Source organism: Symphalangus syndactylus, chromosome 13 (genome assembly GCF_028878055.3).
Source record: "Symphalangus syndactylus isolate Jambi chromosome 13, NHGRI_mSymSyn1-v2.1_pri, whole genome shotgun sequence".
Classification (NCBI taxonomy): domain Eukaryota; kingdom Metazoa; phylum Chordata; class Mammalia; order Primates; family Hylobatidae; genus Symphalangus; species Symphalangus syndactylus.
In genome coordinates, this window is record NC_072435.2 from 86804948 (window position 1) to 86832258 (window position 27311).

The 27311-nt window shown below is 39.1% G+C and overlaps 2 long non-coding RNA genes across 2 annotated transcripts in view; one reads left to right on the forward strand and one right to left on the reverse strand.

Moving 5' to 3' along the window:
* The window catches only part of LOC134732154 (uncharacterized), an 89699-nt gene that overhangs the window by 53058 nt on the left and 9330 nt on the right, over positions 1-27311 (reverse strand). The gene's annotated exons all lie outside the window — the stretch shown is intronic.
* The window catches only part of LOC134732155 (uncharacterized), a 114860-nt gene continuing 97717 nt past the window's right edge, over positions 10169-27311 (forward strand). Inside the window, exon 1 of the long non-coding RNA XR_010115037.1 lies at positions 10169-10204. This is a non-coding gene — a long non-coding RNA (uncharacterized lncRNA). The remainder of the gene's footprint in view (positions 10205-27311) is intronic.

The following is a 27311-nucleotide window of genomic DNA, read 5'->3' on the forward strand; positions in this document are numbered from 1 at the left end:
TATTTGGCATCTGGCCCCCTTCATCTTCAGGCCAGCAACAGCACCTTGAATCCTTGTGCTCTTCTGACTTTCTCCATCTCTGTCCCTCTAGAATCAGATTTGGAAGGCCAGCATGATGAGGTCAGGTCCACTTGCATGATCTCCCTATTTTAAGGTCAACTGATTTGGGAACTTAATTAAATCTAATTACATCTGCAAAATGCCTTTGCCATAGAATGTAAAATAATCATGAGAGTAATATCTCTCAGTAATCACAGATTCTACCCATACTTGAAGAGAGATTATACAAGAGCAAGGGTCATTAGAACTCATTTTAGAATTCTGCGTCCCACAGGGAACAATGCATAATTTGGACAAAAACTACTGAGAATTTCCCCTATGAAAAAAAGAAAAAACTATTTTGTTTCTTTGTTAAGGCAATACTAAATTTACCATTTACTATAAACCATTACTGAATAATATCGATATTTACATGGCTATTAAATACTAAAGTAAAATTTTAGTTTTGGTTTTTATTGTGACAGGAGTAAAAATCGAAATCATAAAAATATTCATAGATATGTAGCCACATGGCCCTTCAGGAATCAATTTCTTTTTAATTGTTTTCTTATAAAGTGTGTGAATCATAGTAGCTTCAGTCAGCCTTGCAGAGAAATAAAGACCTTGACAGCTAAGTAGCTAATGAAGGCAGTAGAATTTTCAGCATCTTGTCATTTGCTGCCATCTCTGCCACCACCTCTGTGCCCCAGGGAATTAGCTATTTGAAGAAAGGTCAAAGGGCCTCAAATGGTGTTGGAGCTTGCATGTAAAATGACACCATCTTGACTCAATGCTAAATGTGCTGGAAGAAAGTAAATAGCCAGACATAATCAGCAGTTCAAAATAATAAATTTGAAAAATAAGGCAATATAAGTGCAATTGTGTTAATAAAGATGAAAAAGCACATCATTCCCAGCACCATACGATTCATTTTAAAAAATAAAACAATTTACAGACAAGAAATGCCTCTACCTAAATTTCAAATTTTATTTAATAAAAATTATTCTGCCATCTATATTTTTAATTTTTTTTAATTTTGATAATTTAGTGAGGAGATATTTTAGTCCTTTCAGCACATCAGATATTTTTTATGTGAATATTTTGAATCCATCCACCTATTTCAAAATTCATTTTAGTTACTGTGTTGTAAGAATCTGATATCAAAATGAAAATCCTCATTTGCCTAAAATGTTGCTTCAGAAATGAAACTAAAATGAATAATATTCATTACGTATCCTCTTACATTTTGTAGGGTGTGTCTGTAGAGAGACGTTAATGCAAAGATTTTCACTTTGCAAATTGTTAAGCATTTACAAAGCATTTACAAAGCAGCAGACAAATGTTTACAAACATTTTCTTGGATTTAAAAACATTTTCTCCTTTGCATAAGAAATTGAGTTCTTTCCAACCTCTTTCCAACCTCCTTGGACTCCTAGAAAACTGCTCAATAGCTTGAGATTGTGGGTACCTCGTCCTTAGTCCAGGCATTATAATATCTACTACTGACTGACTATGGATGGTCATCAATTTACCATGGTTCAACTTACAAGTTTTTAACTTTACATTGCTGCAAAAGCAATATGCATTCAATAGAAACTGTATTTCGAGTACCCATACAACCATTCTGTTTTTCACTTTCAGGGAGGGGAATGAAAGGAGTGAGTAAATACAGCACCTTCAACCAAAACATCCAGGTACTTGTGTTGGGACTAATTAAGGAAATAACTTGACCCATGGAGAATGAGAAAAACAAGGCAGGACAACAGCCCACCCCAGAGCCACAGGAAGCCAAGGGAACCTCACAAGCCCAAGGAAGCGGTAATTGAATGTGCAACCTGGGAACCTACGCTTCTCCCACAGATCTCTGCAACCCTTGGGTGAGGAGATCCCCTCGTCAACACACTCTACCAGGGCCTTCAGTCTGACACACAGAGCTAGGTGGAGTCCTGGCAGAGCAGCCGCTCAGGCACACACAGAGAACTGGGAGCTTTAGATACTCAAGCTTTCCAGGCTTCCTAGCAAAAGTAGCTGCAACTCCAGCAAAGCAGGAGGTTAGACCCCCGTACATATCCCTTGGAAAGAGGCTGAATCCAGGGGGCTGAGCAGCGACAGTCTGCAGGCCCCACTTCCACAGCACCTCACAGGATAAGACCCATTGGCTTGGAATTCCAGCCAACCACTGGCAGCAGTGTTGTGCATCCCTGGGACAGGGAGGCTGCCATCACTGTTGTTTGGGCAATTTAGCCATAAAGGCCTTCTGGCTTTGGAGAATTCAGACCAACTAGGGGCAGAAAGGTTCCCCCAGCACAGCACAGCTGCTCTACCAAAACATGGCCAGACTCCTTCTTTAAGTGGGTCCCCGATTCCATTGCTCCTCACTGGGTGGAACCTCCCAACTGGGTCCTCGAGCTACCCTTGCCCCTGTTCTCTGGCTGACAGAGATTTGAAAATTATCTGGGACAGAGTTACCAGAGGGAAGGGTGGGCCACCATCTTTGCTGTTTGGGGGACTTAGAGATTCCAGCCTTCAGGTTTTGGAGAGCCTAAACTGACCAGGGGCAGAAGAAGAAACCCAGCACATCAGATCTGCCCTATGAGAACATGGCCAAACTGCTCTTTTAAGTGGGTCCCCAATCCCATTTCTCATCACCAGGTAGAGCCTCCCAACTGGGGCCTCCAGTTTCCCCCACTGGTATTCTCCAGCTGACAGAGGTCTCAGTTCTCCCTAGGATGGAGCTCCAAAGGGAAAGGGTAGACCACCATCTTTGCTTTTTGGGAGACTTAGTTATTTCAGCTTTTGGGCTTCAGAGTGTCTGAGGCGACCAGGGGCAGAAGCAGACACCCAGCATAGCACAGCTGTTCTACAAAAATGTGGCCGGACTACTTTATAAAGTGGATTCCCAGTCCCATTCCTCATCATAGGGTAGAGCTTCCTAACTGGGGTCTTCAGCCACCTTCTACAGATGTCTGGGCCAGCAATAGGCCCATATCTCCCTGGGATGGAGCTCCCAGAGAGAGGGGAAGGCTGCCACCTTTGGTGTTTTGCAGCTTTCACTGGTGATACCTCGAGTTACTGGAAAATTCAAGGTGACAGGGGACTGGAGTGGACCCCCAGCATACCACAGCAGCCCTATGGCAAAGTGGCCAGACTGTTACGTGGGTGCTTGTTCTCACATCTCCTCTCCAGGCAGGTCTTCCAGGTTTAGGCCTCTAGCCAGCCCCCACCAGAGTTATCAAGCCAGTAGCAACTTGCCACCCCCTGGACAGACCCTCCAGGGGCAACCGAAAGCTTCTCTGCCACTGCCACTGCAGTGGAACTGTCCTTGCTACCCTCGGACTAACAAAGGAACAAAGACCTTAAGTGTCTTACCCATATCTTCAACAAGCTGCAGTCGACCCAAGGAGAGGAGGCCAGTTTATCTCCCATGGGTCCCACACACTGTCCACTGCTTGTCACGAGAAAGGAAACTCCTGGCTTTGGCCCACAGCACAGACACTTCATCCTGGGCTAACTGCACTGAGCAATTGTTAACCCACATCTCTCTGGGGAGAAGACCCCAGGAGACAAGCAAAGTGTTGGAGCAGTAAGCCAGCTGATGTGGAGCCCAGAAAGTTTGGTGCAGGAGCATCTATAGTGGAACATGGCCAGGGGCGGCCATCCCTCTAGGCTTGACTTGCTTCCATAAGAGACCTTAGCCCTAGGAGAACTGTTGGATCTGATCTTTGCCGGGTGGTCTTGCATATCAGACAGGTCTGATCTGACTTGAGTACTCCTTGGTCTGCTATGTCTCTCCAAGGGCCCAAGTCTGGCCATGCCTACTTATAGGGCCCTGATGAGCCAACACCATAGCTTCTGCAGTGGACTGTGCCTAACCAGTGGAGAAGCTCCAGTGATGTGGCCCTTATGGCCATGCACCAGCCTGCAAGTCCCATGCAGCTTCCCTCGAGCCCATGGAAACTCCCAACATCACTTTGCTGGCGTGTGTCTGCAAGTGCAGGTTTTGCTTTATTTGCCCTGCCAGCATGCAGAGTGCACTACATCCCCCAGAACCCTGCTGACCACCATTGCAGATGGAGCCTTGGCCAGCACAGAGCTAACAAGCCCCCATTCCTACCAGAATGCTTCTCTTGCACTAATGCCATACAGAGAACATATGATTCTCCTACACCCTGAGCCATTACTCCTGCTTTCAAGGTGCAGAGAAGGCACTCAGACCTGCACCGGCCAGCACCCATCCCCTAAACCATCACCACCTCCAGTGCAACAATGCAGTCTCTAGCAGGGGCCCACTACTTTCCCCCCAACTGCCTTGCCTTCGCCACTATGGTAAAAGCCCACACAGAGGAAGGCACCCCTGGATCCACTAGTACTCTGCTGCAGCTGCCACATATTGGTCTTCCCAGCACAGTAGACTCCAAACCTTGAGGAGTCAGAGAACAAAATTGCAGCCCAATACAAATCCCCCAGAATCAGAGCATGCAGTCCATGAGTGGGGAGCTGAACGTTGGTGCCCTAAAATCTCCCAGAAACAAAGCCAGTTGGTTAAAGCCACCTTATACCACAATCAAATCCTCAAGGTCATCACAAAGGATTTAAAAAAAAAAAAATCCCTACTTAAAGGTCAACAACCTCAAAGAATGAAGGTAAATAAGCCCAGAAAGATGAGAAAAAAAATCAGTGCAACAATGCTAAAAACTCAAAAAGCCAGAGTATCTTCTTTCCTCCAAATGACCGCATAACCTCTCCGACAAGGGTTGGAAACCAGGCTGAGATGGCTGAAATGACAGAAATGGAATTCAGAATATGGATAAAAATGAAGTTCACTGAGCTACAGGAGGAGTGCATTGTAACTCAATGCAAGGAAGCTAAAAATCATGAGAAAACATTGCAGGAGTGACAGACCAAGTGGCCAGTATAGAGAAGAATAAAGAAAAAAGAATGAAAAGGAATGAACAAAACCTCCAGGAAATATGGCATTATGTAAACAGACTGAATCAATGACTCACTGGTGTACTGGAAAGGCATGGGGAGTATGCAACCAACTTGGAAAACATATTTCAGAATATTATGCATGAGAACTTCCCCAACATAGCTAGAGGCCAACATTGAATTTTGGGAAATGCAGAGAACCTTAGTAAAATATTCCATTAGAAGATCATCCCCAAGACACATAAATATCAGGTTCCCCAACGTCAAAAATGAAAGAAAAAATATTAAAGGCAGCTAGAGAGAAAGGCCAGGTCACCCACAAAGGGAAGCCCATCAGACTAACAGCAGACTTCTGTAAGTTTCAGCAGAAACCCTGTAAGTCAGAAGAGATTGAGGGCCAATATTCAACATTCTTAAAGAAAGGAAATTCCAACCTAGAATTTTATATCCAGCCAAACTAAGAAATAAGATTCTTTTGAGACAAGCAAATGCTGAGGTAATTTGTTACTACCAAATCTGTCTTACAAGAGCTCCTGAAGGAAGCACTAAATATGGAAATGAAAGATCATTACCAGCCACTACAAAAACATAATGAAGTACATAGACCAATGACACAATAAAGCAACCACATAAGCAAGTCTTCAAAATAACCAGTTAGCATCCTGAATGCAGGATAAAATCCACACATATCAATATGAATCTTATATGAGCAAAGGCCCCAATTAAAATACAGAGCGGCAAGATGGATAAAAAACCAAGATCCATTAGTATACTATCTTCAAGAGACTTTTCTCACATGCAGTGGCACATATACACTCAAAATAAAGGATGGAGAAAAATCTAAGCAAACGGAAAACAGAAAAAAGTAGGGGCTGCAATCCTAGTTTCTGACAAAATAGACTTTAAACCACCAATAATTATAAAAGAAAAGAACGGCATTACACAATGGTAAAAGGTTCAAATCGACAAAAAACTAACTATTTTAAATATATATACACCCAACACAGGAGCAACCAGATTCATAAAGCAAGTTCTTAGAGATTTTCAAAGAGACTTAGTCTCCCACACAATAATAGTGAAAGACTTTAACATCCCACTGACAAGATTAGACAGATCATCGAGACAGAAAATTAACAAAGATATTCAGGACCTGAACTCATCTCTGGACCCCATGGACCTGATATATATCTACAGAACTCTTCACCTAAAAACAAAAGAATATACATTCTTCTCATTGCCAGATGGCATGTACTCTGAACTCGATCACATAATCAGAAGTAAGACATTCTTCAGCAAATGCAAAAGAACTGAAATTGTAACAAAGAGCCTCTTAAACCACAACACAATCAGACTAGAAATCAAGACTAAGGGATGCACTCAAAATCATACAATTACATGGAGCTTGAATATTCTGCTCCTGAATGACTTTTGGGTGAATCATAAAATTAGGGCAGAAATTAAGCAGTTCTTTGAAACTAATGAAAACAAGGATACAACACACCAGAATCTCTGGAACACAGCTAAGGCAGTGTTAAGAGGGAAATATATAGCACTAAATGCCCACATCAAAAAGCTAGAAAGATCTCAAGTTAACAAACTAATATCACAACTAAAAAAACCTAAAGAAGCAAGAGTAAACAAATCCTAAAGCTCGCAGAAGACAAATAACCAAAATCAGAGTTGAACTGAAGGAGATTGAGACACAAAAAATCATTTAAAAGATCAAGGAATTCAGGAGGCATTTTTTTTGAAAAAATTAATAAAATAGATATGTTTCTGGCTATACTAATGAAGAAAAGAGAGAAGATTCAAGTTAACACAATCAGAAACAACAAGGGAGTACTACCACTGACCCCACAGAACTGCAAAGAACCATCAGAGAACATTATGAACACCTCTATGCACATAAACTAGAAAATCTAGAGAAAATGAATTCACTACTGGACACATACACTCTCCCAAGACTGAACCAGAAAAAAAAATTGAATCCCTGAAGAGAACAATAATCAGCTCTGAAATTGAGGCAGTAATTAATAGCCTACTAACCAAAAAAAGCCCAGGACCAGATGGATTCACAGCTGAATTCTATCAGACGTACAAAGAAGAGCTGGTACCACTCCTAGTAAAACTATTCCAAAAAATTGAGGAGTAGGGAATCCTCCCTAATTTATTCTATGAGGCCGGCGTCATCCAGGTACCAAAATCTTGCAGAGCTATAACAAAAAAAGAAAACTTCAGGCCAATATCCTTGATGAACATTGATGCAAAAATCCTCAACAAAATTCTGGCAAACTGAATCGAGCAGCACATCAAAAAGCTTATCCACAATGACAAAGTAGGCTTTATCCCTGGGAGGCAAGATTGGATCAACATATGCAAATCAATAAATGTGATTCATCACATAAACAAAAAAGATGAAAGCCACACAATTATCTCAATAGATGCAGAAAAGGCTTTCAATAAAATTCAACATCCATTCACATTAAAAACTCAATAAACTAGGTATTTAAGGAACATATCTCAAAATAATGAGAGCCATATATGACAAACCCAGAGCCAATATCATACTGAATGGGCAACAGCTAGACGCATTCCCCTTGAAAACCAGCACAAGACAAGGGTGCCCTCTCCCACCACTCCTATTCAAAATAGTATTGGAAGTCTGGCTAGGGCAACCAGGCAAGAGAAAGAAACAAAGGGCATCCAAATAGGAAGAGAGGGAGTCAAATTCTTCCTGTTTGCACACGACAAGATCCTATATTTAGAAAATCCCATAGTCTCAGCCAAAAGCTTCTTAAGCTGATAAACAACTTCATCAAAGTCTCAGGATACAAAATCAATGTAAAAAAATCACTAGCATTGCTATACACCAATAACAGTCAAGCCAAGAGCCAAATCATGAATGAACTTCCATTCATAATTTGCCACAAAAAGACCAAAATACCTAGGAATCCAGGTAACTAGGGAGATGAAAGATCTCTACAAGGAGAACTACAAAATACTGCTCAAAGAAATCAGAGATGACACAAACAAATGAGAAAGCATTCCATGCTCATGGATAGGAGAATCGATATCATTAAAATGGCCATACTGCCCAAAGGAAAGTATAGATTCAAAGCAATTCATATTATACTACCATTGACATTATTCAAAGAACTAGAAATAACTATTTTAAAATTCACATGAAATCAACAAAAGAGCCTGAACAGCTAGTACAATCATAAGCAAAAACAACAAAGCTGGGGGCATCAGCTACCTAACTTCAAATTATATTACAAGGCTACAGTAACCAAAACAGCATGATACAGGTACCAAAACAGATACATAGACCAATGGAATAAAATAGAGAACCCAGAAATAAAACTGCACACCTACACCTAACTGATCTCTGACAAACCTGACAAAAACAAGCTATGGGCAAATAATTCCCTACTCAATAAACGGTACTGGGATAACTGGCTAGCCATATGCAGGAGACTAAAACTGGACCTCTTCCTTACATCACATACAAAAATTAACTCAAGCAGAGTAAAGATTTAAATGTAAAACCCAAAACTATAAAAACCCTGGAGAACAATCTAGACAGTACTATTCAGAACACAGCCACAGGGCAAATATTTCGCTATTAAGACACCAAATACAACTGCAATAAAAGCAAAAATTGGCAAATTTTTACAAACCTAAAACCTAACATATCTAAATCTAATTAAACTAAAGAGCTTCCACACAGTGAAAGAAACTATCAACAGAGTAAACAGACGACCTACAGAATAGGAGAAAATAATTGCAAACTAGGCATCCTACAAAGGTCTACTATCTAGCATTTATAAGAAACCTTAACAAATTTATAAGAAAAAACAATCCCATAAAAATGTGGGCAAAGGACATGATCAGATACTTCCCAAAACAAGACACACATACGGCCAACAATCATATGAAAAAAAGCTCATCATTGATCATCAGAGAAATGAAAATCAAAACCATAGTGAGATACCATCTCACACCAGTCAGAATGGCTATTATTAAAAAGTAAAAAAATAACAGATGCTGGTGAGGTTGTGGAGAAAAATAAATGCTTATATACTGTTGTTGGGAGTGTCAATTAATTTAACCTTTGTGGAAGACAGTGTGATGATTCCTCAAAGACCTAAAGACAAAAATACCATTCGAGCCAGCAATCTCATTACTGGGTATATACCCAAAGGTATATCAATTGTTCTATTATAAAGTCAAATGTACATGTATGTTCATTGCAACATTATTCACGATAGCAAAGACATGGAATCAACCTAAATGTCCATCAATGATAGACTGGATAAAGAAAATGTGGTGCATATACACCATGGAATACTGTGCTGCCATAAAAAAGAATGACATCAGGTCTTTTGCAGGGACATAGATGGAGCTGGAGGCCATTATCCTTAGTAACTAACACAGAAATAAAAAAAGTAAAATAAAAAAAAGTAAAATAAATTACATGAGATATTCAACACTTTATTTAAAAATAGTCTCTGTGCTAGACGATTTTGCCGAACTGTAGGCTAAGGTAAGTGTTCTGAGCATGTTTAAAGTAGGCTGGGTGATGTTCAGTAGGTTAGGGATATTAAATGCATTTTTGGCTTATGGTATTTTCAACTTACAAGGGGTTTATTGGGAGGTAACCCATCATAAGTTGTGGAGCATCTGTATTATTCAGTGCCAGAGACTGCTCCAAGCTTTCCTCCCTTAAACTATAAAATTATTATCATTCTATGTAAAAGGTGAAAAACTAAAATCAAAAACATTTGGCAGTTTGCCTGGAGTAGTAAGTGGCAGAACGGAAATTAACTGAATTTGGGACTCCCTAAATCCTTAAGTAACCATTCATACAGAAAGCATGAAGGTCTAAAACAGAAGAATAAAAAGTAAAAATCAATTCATCTCTCTCAATATGACAGTCAACATTTTTAGTAAACATTTTAACCATCAGAATCACCACTCATTGTCCATCTGTACATTTTTTTCTTCTTCAAAAATATTTTTGGTTTGTTTTGTAGCTGCTGCCTCACTAAGTACAGTATATTTATTTCAGATCTTAGAAAACTCTTTTTTTTCTGGAATAATCAACAACATGTGAAAATTCTTATTTAAAATAGAATTAAAGCACTCTAGAAGCAAGGGACACAACAATTAGTCTCCATAGCAACTGGATATTATACAAGGAAAACGGTGAGCACGAAGGAGAATTTGGGATGAGGTAAGAACAATTCATGTGAATTGTGAAGAGTCCTACAAGAAAGCCCGATTGTTCCCTGGGGTCTCTTTGGGGGCAGGGAGAGATAATGAAAATACAGATAATTGAGGATGACTCTTGGCAGGTAAATGTGTGTAAAAGTAATGTCATAATGGAAAGGCTGCAGAGGTGAGAGGTTAAACCCAGGAAGGGAGGTGAATGGAAACTTGAAATTTGGAAATTTTAAAAGTTTGATCTTAGCACAAACCATTTACAATAACTTTCGATATAAAAATTGAAACATGATATAGAGGTATATGACTATTTTTCAGCATATGCTATGCATTATAATTTGGAAGAAGGCCTAGATCTCTGTGTAATAGTGGAATCTTGCCTATAGCTATGTCTAACATGAGAGGCAGTAGGTTTAATGAAATATTTTTAAATTGCCATTAGTCCTGCCTTTCCTCATTTTGTTTCAATGAATAACAGTTCTAGTTTAAAAAAATAGCATATGAAAATTTCCTCCAGTGAAATACCATATTTAGTCCATAATATTAGATAAAATTTAAAAGATTTATGAAACCCAATTTTGGCAATGATGTAGGGAAATGAGTACTCACATACATCATATATTGTTGGTAGGAACATCTTTCAGCTTAGCAACACTTAAATGGTGTATGGTTTTTAACTCAGCACTTTCATACCAGAGAAATATTTGTACTTATGTACCTAGATATATGTTATTAAAGTAGGATTATTGCATCACTGTTTGAAACTTATGAAGAGATACAAGGTAATAATTTATCAAAAGAACAAATATTTTTAAAGTTATCTTGTGCCTGGACAATTACATACTTTACAATAATAAACACTTAAATAATTTGCAGTCATTTAAGAGAAAAGGTCTACCTATTGTTATCGATATGGAAAGTTTTTCAAGAATGTGTTGAGGAGTAAAAGTAAGATACAGAAAATAATGCATGTCATGATCTTATTTGCTTAAAAAATTGCAACTCCACGTATTTGCAATTGTAGAATATAAAAAAACCAGCAATAATCACACTAACCATGTAACTGTAGTCAACTCTGGGTGGAATTTGGAAAGGACAGAAAAGAAGATGAGAATTTCACTTTTTATCCTACACCATTTACTTCATTTACTGTTCTACTGTTTGACTTTTTACAACTGGAAGTGTTAGCGATGGGAGTTGACTCACATTGCACCAAAATATGCTAGCGGCGGTGAATCCATACAAGTCTGCAACAACCTCAATTTGTGTCTCCTTAGAAGAAATAATTTGACCGAGGGGCGTAAGGCAGAAGGAGACGCCAAGGGAAGGATTAGAGCAGAAGTGAAACTTTATTAAAAAAACTTTAAAGCAGGAACAAAAGGAAGGAAAGTACACTTGGAAGAGCGCCAAGTGGTCGACTTGAAAGACAAGTGTGCAGTTTGACTTTTTGACTTGGGGTTTTATATGTTGGCGTACTTCTGGGGTCTTGTGTTACCTCTTCCCGGCTTCTTTCTTTGAGCTGGGCTGCATGAACAGTGGTGGGCTAGCCCTTGTGAGGGGAGCATGCGCAGTGTTTACTGGCGTTGTACGCATGCTCCCTTGAGGTGTTCTTCCCTTACCAGCTGAGTGTCCCTGGGAGGTCATTTAGCAGTTAAACTCCACCATTTTGCCTCTTAGTGCGCATGTGTGAGCCCACTTGCTCAGCTCCTAAGATCTTATTGGGAAGTTGCCGATCACCAGTTTCAGGTTTTTTCTATCTATAGGGAGACTGGCTATCCCTGGTGCTGGCTGTGAACAGTTATTATTTCAGAAAAACAGTGTAACAATTGCCTGACCATCACCTGATGGTCGTCTGACATTTCTGGTGGTGGCGGACGCTCTTCTGTCCCTGCTCATGCCTGACTAGTTACCTACTGTAATAGAAGGTATGATTTTTGTAATTTAAAAAATATGTAATGTAAGTATTATATATATACACACATATATATATATATATAGAGAGAGAGAGAGATTCTATATGTAGTTTCTAATTGTAAAAGGTAAAGTTTATAGATTTAGTAGGGCCATGTAGTTGACTTCATCTGGCTTTGCAATTAAGTACTGATGTTTTAACATTGGCGATGTTGCCAAGATGTTTTATTCTCCACCCTCAGCCACAACTTGTTTATATAAAAAACTAATTAGATTCATCAATCGTGATTTTTTTAAATGAAATCATAGTTGTACTAATGGATATTCTTGAAAACTCTGTTAGAAGTCAAGTAAGTAATATTGTTAGAGTAGGCAGCTAGGCAGACATGAGCAGGAAAAGAGAGGTTCCTCTCCTCCAGGATTATCAGGCTACCATCAAGTGATAGGTGGTTGTTAAACTGTCTCTCTAAAATAATAACTGGTGGCAGCCAGTGTCAGGGAAAGGCAGTCTCCCAATAAATACAAAACACCTCAGGCTGGTGATCAGAAGCTTTCTGAAAAGATCTCAGGAGTTGGGCGAGTGGGCTCAAATATTGCATTAAGTGGCAAAATGGCAAAGTTTAACTGGCATATGATCTTCCTCTAGGAACACTGGACTGGTAAGGGATAAATGCCTCAAATAAGCATGCACACAACTTCAGTAAACACACTGTGCATGTGGCCCCTCCTAAGTGCTGGCAGACCATTGCACATGCAGGCAGCCTGCCCCAAGAGAAAAATCAAGGAAGGAGAAATGGAAACCCTGGAACCATGTCAATAGGTAAAACCCCAAGTTAAGGTGGGACAGAACACTTGGATCTCTCAAGTCACCCACTTGGCCCTCTTCCAAGTTTACTTTACTTCCTTTCATTCCTGCTCTAAAACTTTTTAATAAGCTTTCACTCCTACTCTAAAATTTGCCTTGGTCTCTCACTCTTCCTTATGCCCCTCAGCCGAATTCTTTCCTCCAAAGAGGCAAGAATGGAATTTACCGAAGACTGGTATGGATTTGCCACTGGTAACAATATGCATAATTTGTGTGTTTTCAGGTTGCTATAGTCATTTCAAAATGAAAAATTTTAAGTACAAACTTAATACCTTTTGAACACATGTCAAAGTTATAATGTCTTCAGTAAGCTTAAAAATAAAATATGAAATTGTTCTTCACTAAAAGCAAGCAACTATTTAGTAAAACAATCAAACCCCATGGTTCCAGGTTTTAGTTTTATCTTATGTAATGTTTGCATTAAGTTTTTAATAACAGTTATTTCATGATATATTCACTGACATTAACCAGAAGAAAGCACAGTACCAGACACATTATAAACTCTAAGTAAATATTGCTTGATTTATCCACTTTTATTGGCCATCCATAGGGAACTGCCTTTAATATCCTTGGTATTAATGGAAAGTATACTTCATTAGAGAAGGAAAAATCATTATAAACAAAATAATAAAAGTAAAATGTTTGTCTAGAATAAGATATAGGATCATGAAAATAATAACTTAAAGGATCTATTCTGCCTTCACCTAACCATAGCTCTCATACCCATGACTTAGAATTTAATAAGAATTGGGCTGGGTGTGGTGGTTTACTCAATCCCAGCACTTTGGGAAGCCAAGGTGGGAGGATTGCTTGAGCCTAGAAGTTGAAGACCAGCCTGGACAACATAGTGAGACCCTGTTTTCTCTTCAAGAGAAAACTGGACCATGCTGGATGTGGTGGCATCTGTAGTCCCAGCTACTTGGGAGACTGAAGCAGGAAAATCACTTGAGTCCTGTAGTTTGAGGTTACAGTGAGCTGTGATCATGCCACTGCATTCCAGCTAGGTGACAGAGTGAAACTCTGTTCCCAATAAATAAATACATATTTTTTTAATTAAATAAGTAGTATGCCAGGACTTTATAGCAGTGTGTCATGTCCCTTTTCTGTTTAAAATTTTTTAATTTTCTTTGACTTCCTACTGTCATCAATAAAGGTAAAACTTCTTGGCATATCAACCAGGGTGGATTCATGGTGTGAACTTGCCAAACTCTTTAGCCTCACTTTACATCCAATCCACACCATGATAGCTGCCTTCTACCCTTGTGCATTGCCGCAGTAGTTCCCTAGGTAAACTGAATGCCAAATGTAGGCATCTGGGAATAAAAGGAAACACATATCTATCTCATCTCACTTCCCCAAAATGATAAAGATTAGTTTAGATGAATATATCTAGAATGTTGCTAGTAAAAAATCTAGGAAAATAAAAGTATTTTAATTTCAGCATCTACAATATCTTGTGTCATTTCAAAAAATAGTGTTTCATTTTGAGTTTCCACCTAAAGGTCTTTCTCTAGCCCTACCTCACTGATTTCACACGTGCTTTTCCTTCTTCTTGAGATGTCCTTCACTCATCTCATCTCACTTCATTTCACCCAGGCTAACCTTCATCTTATCCTCCACCTGATTGACTTTAATTCATTTACCAGAAATAGCTGCTGACATCATCTCTGCCAGGAAGGTTTTCCCAATATCTTCCCCTTGGGTTAGGGATTCTTTCTTTGTGGTTCCAAATATGTACCATGAACACACATCTACTGCTATGTGGACTCATTTTATTATAATCATTTGTTTATATGTCTCTCTCCTCTCTACATATAAGCTGGTTTATTGAATGAATGAATAAATAAATAAATGAATAAATAAATGAGTGTATAAGTTTGTGGAAGAATTTTTTTTTATATTTTACATTTTTAAAAAGAATTTTCTCAAATCTTCACATACATATGTTCATATAATTTATACTGTTCATAAGAATATAGTGCTACCCAATGAACTAAAAAACAAAATAGAATAAATTATGATCACCCTTCTAGTAGAAAGCCATTAATTTATCTTTTAGAAAATGCCATTGACGAGGTCAAAATTGCCAGAAGAAAGTATGGCATTGAGCAATGTTCACCACTAAGTAGTCTTTATTTAATTGGCATTTAAGGGATTTTCAAAAGGTGCCTGGTCAAAGAGATGTATAGTAGCCTTATGCTGAGCACTATTTAATTATTTCAGTCCTCATCTGTCATATTCGCACTCTCCTGTCTCATTTTCAGTGCCCTCAAAGCAATGCAGTTGATAGATTATGGAAAATAAATCTAGTGTGGAAATACTCATAATTTCCTCTAGGTCAAAAGAAAAAAATTTCACCACATTGGCAAGAGTAATTTGCAACTACTAAATTGCTAGATATAAAGCTTTGGCTTGCCGCTCTGCAAAAGGTAGGGGGGGTGCTTGACAAGAGTCAAGACTCTTTAGAGAAGTATGCAAATCAAAAATTTACCTCCTTTTTAAACCTTTTTAATCCTTCAATTAATCTCAACAATGACCCAGTTTTTAGAACATTGAATATGCGTGGCCACCTAATCACATTATCTCACTTCTCTTCAGCAAACTTTGAAGCGGGAAAGATACATGTATAAATGAAAACATTGATAAAGCACGGCTGCCTGTCACATTTCCAATCTTCTCAGGAAAACAAGTGATTTACAGCATGATGAGATCAAATCTTCCTCTACGGCATGCCATTGCCTATATTTTAAAACTCAGCGGAACTCATGCAATAGCCCAGGCTGATGACATTAACGTCAGATCTTTGAGCAAATCTAGTTAATGTAAAAGCAAGAGAGAAAGATGATCTCATTTTGGAAACAACAATAAAAATGATGCTGTTCAGTAAGAATTGAGACCATGAGGCTTTAATGCTGTATCTTTGAGCTTGTCTTTTTTTAGCCAACTTTCCACTATAAAATACATTAAAAATTCACTTATGGAGAATATAGCTCAGAACTGTTATAAAGTGGATGGTTTGTTAAAGAAAAAAGATCTGCGTGGGGCGGCTGGCAAGATGGCCAGATAGGAACAGCTCCAGTCTGCAACTCCCAGCAAGATCAACACAGAAGGGTGATTTCTGCATTTCCAACTTAGGTACCTGGCTCATCTCACTGGCACTGGTTAAACAGTGGGTGCAGCCCATGGAGGGTGAGCTGAAGCACAGTGGGGCATCGCCTCACCTAGGAAGCACAAGGGGTCAGAGAACTCCCTCCTTTAACCAAGGGAAGTGGTGAGGGACTGTGCTATGAGGAATGACGTGTTCCAGCCCCAGAAACTAGGTTTTTCCATGGTCTTTGCAACCCACAGACCAGGAGATTCCCTCGGTGCCTATATCACTAGGGCCCTGGGTTTCAAGCACAAAATTGGGCACGGTTTGGGCAGACACGAAGCTAGCTCCAGGAGTTTTTTTTTGTACCCCGGTGGCACCTGGAATGCCAGTCAGACAGAACTGTTCTCTCCCATGGAAAGGGGAGTGAAGCCAGAGAACCGAGTGGTTTAGCTCAGCAGATCACACCCCCATGGAGCCCAGCAAGCTAAGATCCAGTGGCTTGAAATGCTCCCTGCCAGCACAGCAGTCTGAAGTTGATCTGGGACTGTCCAGCTTGCTGGTGGGAGGGGCATCCGCCATTACTGAAGCTTGAGTAGGCAATATTCCCCTCACAGTGTAAACAAAGCTCCTGGGAAGTTTGAACTGGGCAGAGCCTGCTACAGCTTCGCAAAGCTGCTGTAGCCAGACTGCCTCTCTGGATTCTTCCTCTCTGGACAGGGCATTTCTGAAAGAAAGGCAAAGGCCCTAGACAGGGGCTTATAGATAATACTCCCATTTCCCTGGGACAGAGCAGCTGGGGGAAGGGGCGGTTGTGGGCACAGCTTCAGCAGACTTAAACGTTCCTGCCTGCCAGCTCTGAAGAGAGCAGTGGATCTCCCAGCACAGCATTCAAGCTCTGCTAAGGGACAGATGGCCTCCTCAAGTGGGTCCCTGACCCCCATGCCTCCTGACTGGGGGATACCTCCCAGCAGGTGTGAACAGACACCTCATACAGGAGACCTCTGGCTGGCATCTGGTAGGTGCCCCTCTGGGACAAAACTTCCAGAGGAAGGAACACACAGCAATCTTTGCTGTTCTGCAGCTTCCCCTGGTGATACCCAGGCAAACAAGGTCTGGAGTGGACTGCTAGCAAACTCCAGCAGACCTGCAGCAGAGGGGCCTGATTCTTAGAAGGAAAACTAACAAACAGAAAGGAATAGCATCAACATCAACAAAAAGGATGTCCACACAAAATCCCCATACTAAGGTCACCAGCATCAAAGACCAAAGGTAGATAAATCCACAAAGATAAGGAAAAACCAGCACAAAAAGGCTGAAAATTCCAAAAACTAGAACATCTCTTCTCCTCCAAACGATCACAACTTCTTGCCACCTAGGGAACAAAACTGGACAGAGAATGAGTTTGACGAATTGACAGAAGTAGGCTTCAGAAGGTGTGTAATAACAAACTCCTCCGAGCTAAAGGAGCATATTCTAACCCAATGCAAGGAAGCTAAGAACCTTGAAAAAAGGTAGGAATTGTTAACTAGAATAACCTGTTTAGAGAAGAACAGAAATGACCTGATGGAGCTGAATAACACAACACAAGAACTTCATGAAGCATACACAAGTATTGATAGCCAAATTGATCAAGCACAAGAAAGGATATCAGAGACTGAAGATCAACTTAATGAAATAAAGCATGAAGACAAGATTAGAGAAAAAAGAATGAAAAGGAATGAAAAAAGCCTCCAAGAAATATTGGACTATGTGAAAAGACCAAACCTACATTTGATTGGTTTACCTGAACATGACAGGGAGAATGGAACCAAGTTGGAAAACACTCTTCAGGACATTATACAGGAGAACTTCCCCAACCTAGCAAGACAGGCCAACATTCAAATTCAGGAAATACAGAGCTGACCACAAAGATACTTCTCAAGGAGAGCAACCCCAAGACACATAATTGTCAGGTTCACCAAGGATGAAATGAAGGAAAAAATGTTAAGGGCAGCCAGAGAGAAAGGTGGAGTTACCCACAAAGGGAAGCCCATCAGACTAACAGCAGATCTCTCTGGAGAAACCCTACAAGCCAGAAGAGAGTGGGGGCCAATATTCAACATTCTTCAAGAAAAGAGTTTTCAACCCAGAGTTTCATATCAGCCAAACTAAGCTTCATAATCGAAGGAGGAATAAAATTCTTTACAGAAAAGCGAATGCTCGGAGATTTGTCACCACCAGGCCTGCCTTACAAGAGCTCCTGAAGGATGCTCTAAATATGGAAAGGAAAAACCAGTACCAGCCACTGCAAAAACATAACAAATTGTAAAGACAATCAACACTATGAAGAAACTGCATCAACTAACAGGCAAAATAACCAGCTAGCATTATAATGACCTGATCAGATTCACAGATAACAATATTAACCTTGAGTGGAAATGGGCTAAATGCCCCAGTTAAAAGACACAGACTGGCGAATTGGATAAAGAGTCAAGACCCATCGGTGTGCTGTATTCAGGAGACCCATCTCACATGCAAAGACACATATAGGTTCAAAAATAAAGGGATGGAGGAATATTCACCAAGAAAATGGAAAGCAAAAAAAAGCAGGAGTTGCAATCTTAGTCTCTGATAAAACAGACTTTAAACCAACAAGAATAAAAAAAGACAAAGAAGAACATTACGTAATGGTAAAGGGATCAATGCAACAAGAAGTGGTAACTATCCTAAATACATATGCACCCAATACAGGAGCATCCAGATTCATAGAGCAAGTTCTTAGAGATATACAAAGAGATTTAGACTCCCACACAATAATAGTGAGAGTCTTTAACACTCCACTGTCATTAGACAGATCAACAAGACAGAAAATTAACAAGGATATCCAGGGCTTGAACTCAGCTTTGGACCAAGCAGATCTAATAGACATCTACAGAACTCTCCACCCCAAATCAACAGAATATACATTTTTCTCAGCACCACATCTCACTTATTCTAAAATTGACCACATAATTGGAAGTAAAACACTCTTTAGCAAATGCAAAAGAATGGAAATCATAACAAACAGTCTCTCAGACAACAGTGCAATCAAATTAGAACTCAAGATTAAGAAACCCACTCAAAACCATGCAACTATGTGGATACTGAACTACCTGCTTCTGAATGACTACTGAGTAAATAAAGAAATTAAGGCAGAAATAAATAAGCTCTTTGAAATCAGTGAGAACAAAGACACAAATACCAGAATCTCTGGGAAACAGCCAAAGCAGCATTTAGAGGGAGATTTATAGCACTAAAATGCCCACAGGAGAAAGCAGGAAAGATCTAAAATTGACAACCTAACATCACAATTAAAAGAACTGGAGAAGCAAGAGTAAACAAATTCAAAAGACAAGGAATGGCAGAAGACAAGGAATAATTAAGATCAGAGCAGAATTGAAGGAGATAGAGACACGAAAAACCTTTCAAAAAATCAATGAATCCAGGAGCTGGTTTCTTGAAAAGATTAACAAAATAAATAGACCACTAACCAAACTAATAAAGAAGAAAAGTGAGAAGAATCAAATAGGCACAATAAAAAATGATAAAAGGAATATCACCACTGATCCCACAGAAATACTAATTACCATCAGAGAATACTATAAACACCTCTACGCAAATAAAAACTAGAAAATCTAGAAGCAATGGATAAATTCCTGGACACATGCACCCTCCCAAGACTAAACCAGGAAAAAGTCAAATCCCTGAATAGAACAATAACAAGTTCTGAAATTGAGGCAGTAATAGCCTACCAACCAGAAAAACAAAACAAACAAAACAAAACAAAACAAAACACCCAAGACCAGAGAGATTCACAGCTGAATTCCACCAGAGGTATAAAGAGGAGCTAGTAACATGCTTTCTGAAACTATTCCAAACAACAGAAGAAGAGGGACTCCTCCCTAACTCATTTAATGAGGCCAGCATCATCCTGATAGCAAAACCTGGCAGAGACACAACAAAAAAAGAAAATTGCAGGCCAATATCCCTGATGAACATCGATGTGAAAATCCTCAATAAAATAATGGCAAACCAAATCCAGCAGCACATCAAAAAGCTTATCCACCATGGTCAAGTTGGCTTCATCTCTGGAATGCAAGACTGGTTTGACATACAGAAATAAATAAATGTAATCCATCAAATAAACAGAACCAGTGACAAGAACCACATGATTATCTCAATAGATGCAGAAATGGCCTTTGATAAAATTCAACAACCCTTCATGCTAAAACCTCTTAATAAACTAGGTATTGATGGAACATATCTCAAAACAATAAGAGCTATTTATGACAAACCCACAGCCAATATCATACTGAATGGGCAGAAGCTGGAAGCATTCCCCTTGAAAACTGGCACAAGACAAGGATGCCCTCTCTCACCACTCCTATTCAACATAATATTGGAAGTTCTGGCCAGGGCAATCAGGCAAGAGAAACTAATAAAGTGCATTCAAATTAGAAGAGAGGAAGTCAAACTGTCTCTGCAGATGACATGATTGTATATTTAGAAAACCCCATTGTCTCAGCCCAAAATCTCCTTAAGCTGATAAGCAGCTTCAGTAAAATCTCAGGATACAAAATCAATGTGCAAAAATCACAAGCATTCCTATACACCATTAATAGACAAACAGAGAGCCAAATCATGAGTGAACTCCCATTCACAATTGCTACAAACAGAATAAAATACCTAGGAATACAATTTAAAAAGGATGTGAAAGACCTCTTCAAGGAGAACTACAAACTACTGCTCAAAGAAATAAGAGAGGACACAAACAAATAGAAAAACATTCCATGCTTATGGATAGGAAGAATCGATATCAAGAAAATGGCCATACTGCCCAAAATAATTTACAGATTCAATGCTATCTCCATCAAGCTACCATTGACTTTCTTCACAGAATTAGAAAAAACTACTTTAAATTTCATATAGAACCAAAAAAGAGCCCATATAGCCAAGACAATCCTAAGCAAAAAGAACAAAGCTGGAGGCATCACACTACCTGATCTCAAACTATACTACAAGGCTACAGTAACCAAAACAGCATGGTACTGGTACCAAAACAGAAATATAGACCAATGGAACAGAACAGAGGCCTCAGAAATAACACCACACATCTAGAACCATCTAATCTTTGACAAACCTGACAAAAACAAGCAATGGGGAAAAGATTTCCTATTTAATAAATGGTGTTGGGAAAACTGGCCAGCCATATGCAGAAAACTGAAACTGGACCCCTTCCTTACATCTTATACAAAAATTAACTCAAGATGGATTAAAGATTTAAACATAAGACTTAAAGCCATAAAAACCCTAGAAGAAAACCTTGGCAAAACCATTCAGGACATAGGCATGGGCAAAGACTTCATGACTAAAACACCAAAAGTAATGGCAACAAAAGCCAAAATTGACAAATGGGATCTAATTAAACTAAAGAGCTTCTGCACAGCAAAAGAAACTATCATCTGAGTGAACAGGCAATCTACAAAATGGGAGAAAATTTTGGCAATCTATCCATCTGACAAAGGGCTAATATCCAGAATCTACAAGAAACTTAAATTTACAAGAAAAAACAAACAACCCCATCAAAATGAGTGAAGGATATGAGCAGACACTTCTCAAAAGAAGACATTTATGTGGTGAACAAACATATGTAAAAAAGCTCATCATCACTGGTCACTACAGAAATGCAAATCAGAACCACAATGAGATACCATCTCATCCCAGTTAGAATGGCGATCATTAATAAGTCAGGAAACAACAGATACTGGAGAGGATGTGGAGAAACAGGAATGCTTTTACACTGTTAGTGGAAGTGTAAATTAGTTCAACCATTGTGGAAGACAGTGTGGCGATTCCTCAAGGATCTAGAACCAGAAATACCATTTGACCCAGCAATCCCATTTCTGGGTATATATGCAAAGGACTTTAAATCATTCTACTACAAAGACATATGCACACGTATGTTTACTGTAGCACTATTCACAATAGCAAAGATGTGGAATCAACCCAAATACCCATCAATGTTAGACTGGATAAAGAAAAGATGGCACATATACAACATGGAATACTAAGCCACCATAAAAGAGGATGAGTTCTTGTCCTTTGTAAGGACATGGATGAAGCTGGAAACCATCATTCTCAGCAAACCAACACAGGAACCGAAAAACAAACACTGCATATTCTCACTCATAGGTAGGAGTTGAACAGTGAGAACACATGGACACAGGGAGGGGAACATCACACACTGAGGCTTGTTGGGGGGTAGGAGGCTAGGGGAGGGATAGCATTAGGAGAAATACCTAATGTAGATGACAGGTTGATGGGTGCAGCAAACCACCATGGCACATGTATACCCATGTAACCCTGAATATTCTGCCCACGTATCCCAGAACTTGAAGTATAATAATAAAAAAAGATCTTCACATGGTTATCTAATTTCTGCCTTTACATCCAGAAATGTTTATTGAAGACCAACTATGCTCCTAGTATTATGCAAAGGACTAAAAAACTACAAAGATAAGGAAGAACATATCTTGCCTGCAAGAATCAGTAAGTGGGCAAGTAGAGAACACAAGATATATAAACATACCTTGTATAACATATGTGTATGCATATAAACATATGCATATTTTTAAATAGATGATCTGATAGTGAATGTCTTCCTTCAGGTTCCCTAGAAACAGAAGCTAAAATGAAAATTCTTATTTAAGATTTAAGTAATTTATTGGGGACCTCTTTCAAGAAAAAGTAATGATGGAAGCAGAATAGAACTGGGGGCAAATAAAGCAAGGGCATAGTCTCAGATGGAGACTAATTTCAGTCTGATCACATGGGCAAGTTTGAGGACAAAGATTGGATCCAGAATTCTTCCTACTTTGAGAGAAGGAGGTCCGTCTTTTATATCCCATGCCAGTTAATTATGGGCCAAGTTCTGCGTCTAGGAATTTATCAGTGGACAGCACTGCCTCCCAGGCAAAGTAACTCCCATTTGGCTAAAGACAAATCTCTAGTAAAAGGGACAGCTGCGAGCTGATGAACACAACAGTAAGAAATGGGGGCAGTGGCTATTAAAAAGGAATCAGGGTGAGGCACCAACAGCATCAATTCTAATTTACCACTTGCACCACTCAGAATTATTTTCAAGATCCCTTTCCAACACTCAGAAGCACCTTCACTTTAAGTTCACTCCATCCAGACACAGCTTCTTTGTGATATTTGTTGGTTACAATTTCTTGGAGATTTTTCTAGAGAGCTACTGGGATAAACTACAAACCTGACTGCTACAGATGAAACTGAGGCCATAACTAATAACTCATCATGTTCTTTCTCCATCTCTTATTTTAGATTCCCCTCGTCCTCAGCTAGCACATCTGTTTGTCTGGGTGCCTTGCCTGCTGGGTTTTACTTAAGCCCTCATTCCTGAGAGACTTGAGTGCCTGTTTACCATGCTCTAAAATGACATGATTGATATACTTGTACATTTAAAATTATAACTGGGCCTAGATGTACCATGAGCCTACCAATGGATCACTTAAGTGCTATAGATGCTCCTATTGTCCTCTTTATAAAGCAACACCTCTACTTCCCATGGTGATAATAGTTACCTTATGCTAGTATGGTAACTCCTTTCTTTGGTTCCTAGTCCACTGACACAACGATCCCAAAGTACCGGAAATAGTCATAGTTTTGAACTTAGCTAAACTCAAGTTAGTGTGTCACTTGGTGGAACCCTCTTTACTTTGGGAACCAAAAATTCTAGACCCATAGTACTTAAATTACCAGGGAGAGAAAGTGATGGTGAGTGCTGCCACTTCCTTAATTCCCAGACCTGTCTATCTATTAATGATGTAGCACCATATACTAGCTGTTAAGTTGTGTTCTGCTCTATGAAAGGTACAGTCTCATCTTTGCACTTTTTCATCTCCAAATTGGAGTTTCAGCTGCTCTTTCAAGAGGTCATTTCTGTCATCCCAGCACTTTGGGAGGCCAAGGTGGGCAGATCACCTGAGGTCAGGAGTTCAAGACCAGCCTGGCCAACGTGGTGAAACTCCGTCTCTAGTAAAATACAAAAATTAGCCAAGCACGGTGGCGCATGCTTGTAATCCCAGCTACTCAGGAAGCTGAGGCATGAGAATCACTTGAACCTGAAAGGCAGAGGTTGCAGTGAGCCGAGATCGCGCCATTGCACTCTACCCTGGGCGACAAGAGCAAAACTCCATCTCGAAAAAGAAAAAAAAAAAAAAAAGGTCATTTCATCACTCTATCAGATCAGTAGTTTCTGGATAGTAAAGTGGGTACCTTGATTTGAAACAATGTCATGCAGAATCCCATGTCAATGGATCAGTTACTCTGAGTCCTTCTGTAGTGGTACTATCTTAAGTATCGCAGGCAAGAAAGGAAAATCTGTACATGGAATATATGTCAATCCTGTTATCACAGGAAGAATAATGTTTCCACCCAAGATATCTATGTCTTAATCCCCAGAACTTGTGAATATGTTTTTTTTTAATATGACAAAATGGACTCTGCAGATGTAATTAAGTCAATATTTTTAAACCAAGGAGATTATTCAGGATTATTCAGATGGGCACAATGTAGTACAAGGATCCTTAAAAGATGAAAGAGCAAGGCAGTAGAGTGAGAGTCTGAGAAGAATATGTGACTGTGCAAGTAGATGATGGGATCACCGTTCACTTTGAAGTATGGGGCAAGGAATGCAGGCATTCTCTAGAAGCTGGAAAAGACAAGGAAAGGAAATCTCCCCTAGAGCCTCCAGAGGGCACAGCTCATTCTTTATTATTTTAGCCCAGTGAGATTTATGTTCAATTTCTGACCTCAATATTCTAAGAAAATAAATGTGTGCTGTTTTAAGCCTTACATTTGTGGTAATTCGTTATAGCAGAAATAGGTATGTTGTGATTTTTAGGGTGCAAGAGATGTGATGTAATCTAATTGCCAATATATGGTTGGCTGCTTTCCTCAAAGCATGTTACCCCATTTGGGGTTCAGTTTCACTTTCTGTTCCTGGAAGATCAGACCTGCATTGGAAGCAAGAGTTAGGCCAGTGCTGGTGAGAGGGAGCCCAAGCTGTTGAGTCAAGGAATAGCCTCTGTCTCTACCATAATGAGAACAATATTCATGAACCTATTTTGCTAGCATTGAGATGGCTGAGGACAGAATCCAGCTGATATCAACAAGTGAAGTCATTCTCTCCACTTGGTTGCTTAGTGCCTCTTCTACAACGGCATTAAGAAGTATTAGAGTGATGCTAATACTTTCTGTTCATTTCCATAAGTCCATATAAATTTTTCCCCTCCTTGAACTTCTAATTTCACTCATTATAGGCTCTTCAACAGGGAGCTAAGTTATTTATTGCTCATGAGTTTATGTATACCCTTACTTAAGGCCACTTCTTTCTCCACATTAAGTGAATGACCAGATGTACTTTCCAATACTCTCCCAGTTGATAGGATTTTCCTCCATCACTATCCTCCAGGACCATCCTGGCCTGGAACTTTGTTGCAGAAAAACAAAATTCCATCTTGCAATAATATTTTAAGTTGGCCCTTTCATGAGCTCAGTTTGGGCCTTTTCTTCCTCTCTCAGCTGATAGCTCATGAAGCCACAGGAATGAGCTGAAAGAGTGGTGTCATACAGTTGACAGCATAACTACGTGGGTCATCTTTTTGTGAAGATTACTGTAATCTCTAGCATGTTCAATTCTAATCCTTCATGTATAATAGCCATCTTAAGATAAATTGCTGATTAGCCTACTTCACCTTATATCTTGGTTGGTCTTAGTCAGTACATGAAGGTTACTTGAGTTTCCACAGTCAGACATTTTTGTTTTTAATCATGGCATTGTAGCATGTCATGAGCTGCTTTTAAAATGATACATAAATTCTTTTCTCCAGATGGCAAGGCCTAGTTCCATAATCTCAGAGGTCTGTGCTGTGATTCTCCTACTAGGCTTGCCAGGGGCTCCATTTGGCATCTTTCTTTCCCACAGATGCTGCTAACCATGGCACTGCTAGGTTATATGCCTCATGTGGCATAGTTCCTCATATCTGTTAAAGTGGTCTTTCTTCCCTGGCCTCACTCAAAGTGAGCAGTTCCACATCTTTCCCAATACATGTGTCAATGCAATATTTACAAGTTCAAAATATGCTATCCACCAATGGATGTCAATATCAAAGGGCAAAATTTTGAAGAGAAACAGTATGTTGGCATAATCTTGAAGTGGCTTTCCAAAGATATTTATCAATTATAAAGAGAAATACAGTAACTTTATAGTGGTGAAACTCAGCAGATACCACCTATGCCAGACAATCAAGGTTAACACACCAGCAATGAGGCACATCAAAATATTGTGCTCCCTGGTATAGCATACTGACAAAAAGACAACACTTCTGTGGTATCCTTGCCAAAAAATGCATAATCTCCATATGATCATGACAAAACATCAGACAAATCCAAATATTCAACAAAATGACTTATTAGAGCTCATCAAAAGTGTCAAGGCCATGAAAGATAAGAAAACATTTACAAACTTAGTGATTGAAAGAGACAAAGGAGCCACAATAATTAAATGCATTATGAGATCTTAAATTTGATTCTAAAAGGATAAAAGAAACATTAGGCAGAAAACTGGTGAAATTCAAGTAAGGCTTATGGTTTACTAAATTTATTTAGTATTCTACCAATTTTCTGGTTTTGATAATTATACAATGGTTGTGTAAGTTAACACAAGGGTATCAGGGTATAGGTTATATGTGAACTCTCTGTATGAGTGCTGTAACTTTTATGTAGATCTAAAAATATTTCAAAATACAATAGTGAAAATAAATTAAACATTAAAAATGTAATTGGATTAAATATTCAATTTTTTAATCCAAAATGGATGAAAGAACCAGACTCAATTTATGTCACTTTCTAGAAACACATTTTAAACATAAGCTACAAATAGGTTAAAATGATGTAATACTAAGCACAAGAAAGCTGATATAGCTAAATTAACATCACACAAAGTAGACTTTATGACCAAAAAATACTATTACTAGAGACAAAAAGAGATATTTAATAATAATAAAAGTGTAAATTTTTCAAGAAGCTACAAAAACCTTAACTATGCAAGCACCTAATAAAAAAGCTTTAAAATAGGTAGAAAAACAAACAGAAAAAAAGTCGTAGTTGAAGATTTTAATAACTCTCCGTCAGTAATTTGTAGAAGAA